At 40.8% G+C, this 5,958-nt stretch overlaps 1 pseudogene; it reads right to left on the minus strand.

Annotated features, from left to right (window-relative positions):
• Positions 1 to 1,011, minus strand: part of LOC102009787 — a 9,854-nt pseudogene extending 8,843 nt beyond the window's left edge.
• Positions 1,012 to 5,958: the final 4,947 nt, after the last annotated feature.

Here is a 5,958-nt window from a genome sequence, read left to right on the forward strand (position 1 = left end):
AATATATTTTTGATGCTGAGTAGATCATAACATAAGAAATATAAAGTTTTGGACATATGGTAACTATATTTTTCATAAACCTTCATCAGTTGCTCATTCAATGTTACATTCATAGTTTCCAGATAAGATGCCATCTCAGCAACAACAACAGCTGCACTTGCCCCATCTTTATCCAACACCAAAGTTCCACACAGAAAACCAATAGACTCTTCAAATGCAAACAGGACCTCTTTCCCATTTTTCAAGGTAGTCTTTGTGTTTAATTCCCTGTAAAAACAGATGTTTTTCAGATCTTCCATGTATCTTTTGCAAATGTCCTGCAGAGAATCTCTCGTCAGTGGACTGGTGTTCACTGAATTATCATTCCAGGAATCATTCCAGGGTTCCATGCATTCTTCTATACATTTCAAAATTTCTTTATCATGAGGAGATGTGATCTGAGCACCAGTTTCCCAATAAACCTTGTATCCATTGTTTTCCTTGGGGTTGTGAGATGCAGTAATATCACACCTGCTACTGCTTTGAGCTCTTGGACTGCATATGGTACAAAAGGTGTAGGAACATATCTTGAAAAAAGCTACACAGGAACATCTTTAGCCAGTAAGGCTGCAGCTGTGAGTTCAGCAAACCTTTGGCTGCTATAGCTAGTCTTGAGCACGAGTGTCATACCCAACAACAAGGCCTCTCTGCTTAAAGTCTGAGAAACATCTCTTAAGGTATTTGTACATTCCCTGTGTTGACTATCTTGCTGTAAGGTCATTAATATAGCAAACTCCTGCTCCCATGGCAGAACGAAGTCCTGCAGTCTCAAAAGTCATTTGGCAACAAAGGCGATTTCTGAACTTCTTGTTTGTCCCGTTCTGTAACAGATTTTCCAATCTGTTCTTTTGTTTTGGGATTCTTGTCCAAGTGGAGCCACTGCCCCTGGGCCGTGTCTAGCTGAGGGTCCCCGGTGCAGTAGGGGGCATGGAGCAGGTTGGATTTCAGGTCTGCCACTGCGTTCTCAGCCATGGCAGACAGACAAGTGTGAGGGCATTGGGGGTCCTGGCTGTGATCACCAGGGTCCGGATGACCCTTTTCACTGAAGGGCATCAGACACCAATTGCAGGGACTTAGTGTCAGCTTCCTCCCAAGCTTTAGGGAACTAGGAGGGAAGGCGGAGACAGCTGCCCACTCACCAGAGCGCCAGGTCTCCAGGCACATTGACTGAAACTGGCGTGCGGTGAGAGAACAACAGTCCCAGACATCTGGGTCTCGGCAGCCGCTGCCACCGCCATCACCTCCTTTAATTTCATCAGTGAACCATTGGTTGTTCTGGAGGTTATTATTTAATTTCCATGTATTTATTGTGATGTCTTTTGTCAATAATTTGCAGTTACATTACACTATGGTCCAATAATATGCATTGGATAATTTCAATTCCTTTGTATTTACTTAAGCATGTTCTGTGAACAAATATATAATCTATTTTAGAGAACTCATGTGCAGCTGAAAAAAATATGTATTCTGATGTTGGGTGGAACACTCTGTAAATGTCTACTAAGCTCATTTGTTCACCAGTTTGGTTTATTTCTGTTATTTCTTTGCTGGATTTTGTCTAGTTGATCTATCTCTTTGTGATAATGGAGTGTTAAAATCCTCTGTTATGATTGCATTACTGCTTATTTGAGTTTTCATATCCATTAAAATTTGTCTTATATAGTTGGGTGCTCCTGTATTTTGTGCGTAGACTTATATGATTGTTATTTCTTCCTCTTGCAGTTTTCCCCTAACAAGGATGTAGTGACTGTCTTTATCCCCTTTGATCACTCTTAGTTTGAAGTTCACATTATCTGCAACCAGAATAGCTATACTTGCTTTTTTTCTGGGTTCTTGACACATGGAGTATTATTTTCTACCTTTTGACTTTCAGTCTATGCATTTTCTCCCCTCCTGAGCAGCTCACATGCTAAATCTTACTAGTCAGTTTGGTTCTGGAGAGTCAGGCTAAGATTAGGTCTCCCCATTTGCTTGCCCTTTTGGTGGAGATGTCAGACCAAAGTATGAGAAGTGTTGGGGAAACTCTTACATCACAAACCAGGAAGCAGTCAAGAGGTACAAACTAGGGTCCCATAATTCCTTCCAAGGCCTTGCCTCTAGTAATCTAAGGACTTCCAATAAGGTTCTGCATGTAAAAGTCCAGAACTCCTTTCAGTACCATTATCAGAGAGATGAAGCTTTCAAAAAGGGACCTTTGGGGGTAGTCCACATACAAACTAAATTGACAACCTTTCCTTTCTCAAAATGCTCTGTCAAGGTGGTACTTAGGAGATGTGAGAAACTTTAAGAGAGAAAGTGTTGGGTCAGAAAACAGTATTTACCCTCTATCCTGAGGATGTCTGTAGGGAGGAGAGGAGCATATAACTCAATACCATTCATAGCATCACAGGCTTGAAGCAAAACCTTTAACACAGGACTTGGGGGATGCTTATCCAAACCTTACCATAGCTGCAGGTGAATCAAACACAAAGTAAATTAAAAGTTGTCAGGCAAAATGAATTTTCATTTACTTCTCCTTCCTTAAATGTTTCTTTTTTCCCTAAATGCTCTATGCCAGTGTAAAATGTAATTAATCCAGAAAGCAATAAACCCTGGTAAACATACTGCAGGTGTTTTATTCAGTCTACCAGAATCTCAGCTTCAGGCATCAAGGGAGGTACAGCAGTTCAGATAACTACTTACAAAGTCCTTAATATATACTACATATAAGTAATATACATATATGTTATGTATTACATATATATTAATATAAAAACTTCTTTATATATTACACATATGGGTCTGTGTATGCACTTCAGATTTTCAGTACAGCGTCTGCATCAATAGGATAGAAAGCAGAGTTCTTCCCACAATTGCCTATTTACTGCTTCTGAGAGCACTCTGCCTAAGGAAACACTTTTCTCACCTCCAACAGAGCCTATAATTTTGGTGGCTTCGATAGGTAGACCCTTGTTCAGCTGGCTTTTTGATGATATCTTTGCTAGCACAGTAGAAAATGGGTCTATAGCGAAGTGGAAGCCCATGGCATACAAATTAGGCATCTCTGTTCTTCCTGTGAAACCTTATTAATCCTCTCCCCTGATGGGCCTGGACCTCTGGTTTGGAGTATTCTAGCTCACTTACTAAGGGTGATTGCTTCCTGAGTTTCTCAGTCTTTCAAATTCCCCCACAGACTCAGGTTCATCCTGGTGAAAAGATGGTTCCTGGCACACTCTGTTTTCGTGTTCCAGGGCAGACTGCATCCCAGTGTCTGTGTCAGTGGGACAATTCAGCAAAGGTTAGCTTTTCAAGGAAAGGCTCCCTTGGGGAAAAGCACCCATATTGTTTTTATTCCATCACTGTGTACTGAGCAAAGCTAAGAGCAGGAAAGAGTGAGCATCATGCATCTATTATCTGAAGGTTCTGTATAAAATAGAATCTTAAATTATAGGAAAAAGAAATGAAGGGAGGGAGAGAAGAAGGAAAGACAGAAGGAAGGAAAGAAAGGAGAGAGGAAGGGAGAAATCAGGAAGAAGGTGAAGGGAGGAAAGAGGAAAAGGCAGGAAGAAGGAAGAAAGGAATAAGAAGGACTGAATGCAGACGAATAAAGGGTGAGAACGTGGATCAAGGAGAAAGAGCACTTGCTCATTTAGGGCTGGCGTTTAAATCAGAGACAAAATGAAAAGCGTCATTCAGCAATTTAATTAACATCCTAATTTTTAGAGAGAGAATTACAAAATATTTAACACATCCATTCATAAAATAGAAAAAAATGAATCAAATAGTGTAACTGATTTCATGAGGGTAAGGATATTAAAAAATTCTATGAGACGCCAAAAGAAGTATGGAAGGTGCTAGAGTCAATGCAAGGTGGTTCAAACGCAAGGGAAAGAGGCATAGTCCTGCGGACAGGGGTTTAAGGGACACCCAAGAGCAAGAAAGGTGAGTGTTGCAGAGAGGGAGAAGAGGAGCAGTTAGACCACAGAGTCCAGCAGGGTTCTGGAGCTGAGGCTTTATCCCTCATTCACTTTGTTGAATTCAGACTACTAGACCCACTTCCCAGGCAATACTGGGAAACACTTACAGCCTGGATTGTCTCAGTGGTAATCCATGCAGTTAAAACCAATTATATTCTGAGGACTTTGCCAGTCCTAGCATCACCTGTCCTCTGAGGCCTGAAGCTGCCTCATGCTGGGGCTGCTACTCAGCAAACCTCCCAAAGACTTAGGCTGTGGTTCGTTTTTCCTAAGTGTTCGAATTAGCTTGTATGTTTGTCCTTTTGGGATATTTTGTCATTAAATGTATGCTTGCTGTTCACTTTGGTTCTTAAGCTTGTTTTTGCTGTCAAGAGTCTCTGATGCTATAGCAAAGGGCTCTCCTACCAGAGCCTCTAGGAAACATGATACTGTGCGATTAATCAAGCAAGAGTCTAAGAAGTGTTGAATCCAGAGTTTCTGCCAGGGTCACAGGTGCAAACTCAGAAGACTGATCTGTTGTCTAACCTGTTGCTTCACAGAAAAGAGGGGAACTAGAGTTTCTTCATCAAATTACACAGCACAGTGGGTAGGGACAGGATGACTGCCCTTGTGGTTTATGTTGGCTCAACATATTAAAGAACAAAAGCTTGCAGAACAACTGGTATTTGCCCATAGAAACCAAAGAGGGGAGACATTCCCAAGGCTTTGAGGATCATTGTGTTTAAACAATAGTCCGAGGTCTCCTGGGCAGCTCCACTGTGAATCAGTGTTAACATTGTGAACATTGAGACCAAATACATTCACTGTCTTGACTTTTCAACCTACGTGTTCACATTTCTTAATGTGTATTTATGGCCAGACACTGGTGAATGAGTGTCTGAGCAACGTGAATATACAGTTTGCTTATTTAGACTTTTAAGTGTTAAGGAGAGGATACTGTCAACAAGTAGGCATACGAAATATATTTCATTATCCACCAACAGTGAAGCAAATGTAGAAATAAATTATTAATAAACAAATGGACATACTATGGCTATGTGGAAAGCACAAAGAATTGGTCTTTGTGCCTTTCTCTTCCTGAACTCATTGACTCATTGCTGAAAGGACATCTGGAAGAACCGTGGCTGATTTTCCACACTTAGCCCTTTGTAAAATAAAAGAATTTCAGATTATAGAGATGAGAGCTGCAAGAGACCCGAAGCTCATTAAGTGCAGACTGCTCATGTAGACAGAACTATATCTGGGGCCTAAAGGCTGAGGTATGATTGAGGCCAATTGGTACTCAGGGTTCACCATTAGCACTAGGTTATCTTTTTTTTTTTTTTTTTAGCACTAGGTTATCCTGATTTCTGAGTCTTTTTATGCAGTGGTTGTTTATCTCCAGCCATACAAGCTCTGTGTCAAATTGCGATAATATTATTTGTTCTCTAAAATGTTTTCCTTGCTGTAAAGAAAAAAATAAGAAATTTCTGATGTATTGTTTCATTTTGGATACATAACTGTGAAGGAGGGATTTCCACTTGAGGCAGAATGGGGTGGATTTGGTTTTCCCTGATCCTTCTGCCTAAGAACAAGTATCAGCCCCATAGTTACAGCGAGAGAGAGCCATGTGTGTATTCTAACAGTTGCTGAGAAAATTGCAAGCTGTTTGATGACCCTGGTGTGGAGGAATGGTACAGGAGCAATGTGTCTCAGCCTCCCACCCAAGTGAAGGTGAGACACAGATTCAGCCCTTCTCAATACAGAGCAGCTCATGTAGGATCAATCCTGCATTTTCTTAATAGTAGCCGCTATGTCACCCAAAAGTGAGCCACTGGCCTAAGAAACAGTTAGAAGCTCTGTAAATAATAAATACTTTTTCCTCTTATTTGGAGATATGCTAGGTGTCAGGTAACAGCACAAGAAGAATCCACTGGAAATAATTTTAAAATAAGTTGCTCTGAGAGGGGAACTATCTAAATGA

The sequence above is a fragment of the Chinchilla lanigera genome, unplaced genomic scaffold, assembly GCF_000276665.1.
Source record: "Chinchilla lanigera isolate Chin_1 unplaced genomic scaffold, ChiLan1.0 scaffold00001, whole genome shotgun sequence".
In the NCBI taxonomy this organism is placed as follows: Eukaryota; Metazoa; Chordata; class Mammalia; order Rodentia; family Chinchillidae; genus Chinchilla; species Chinchilla lanigera.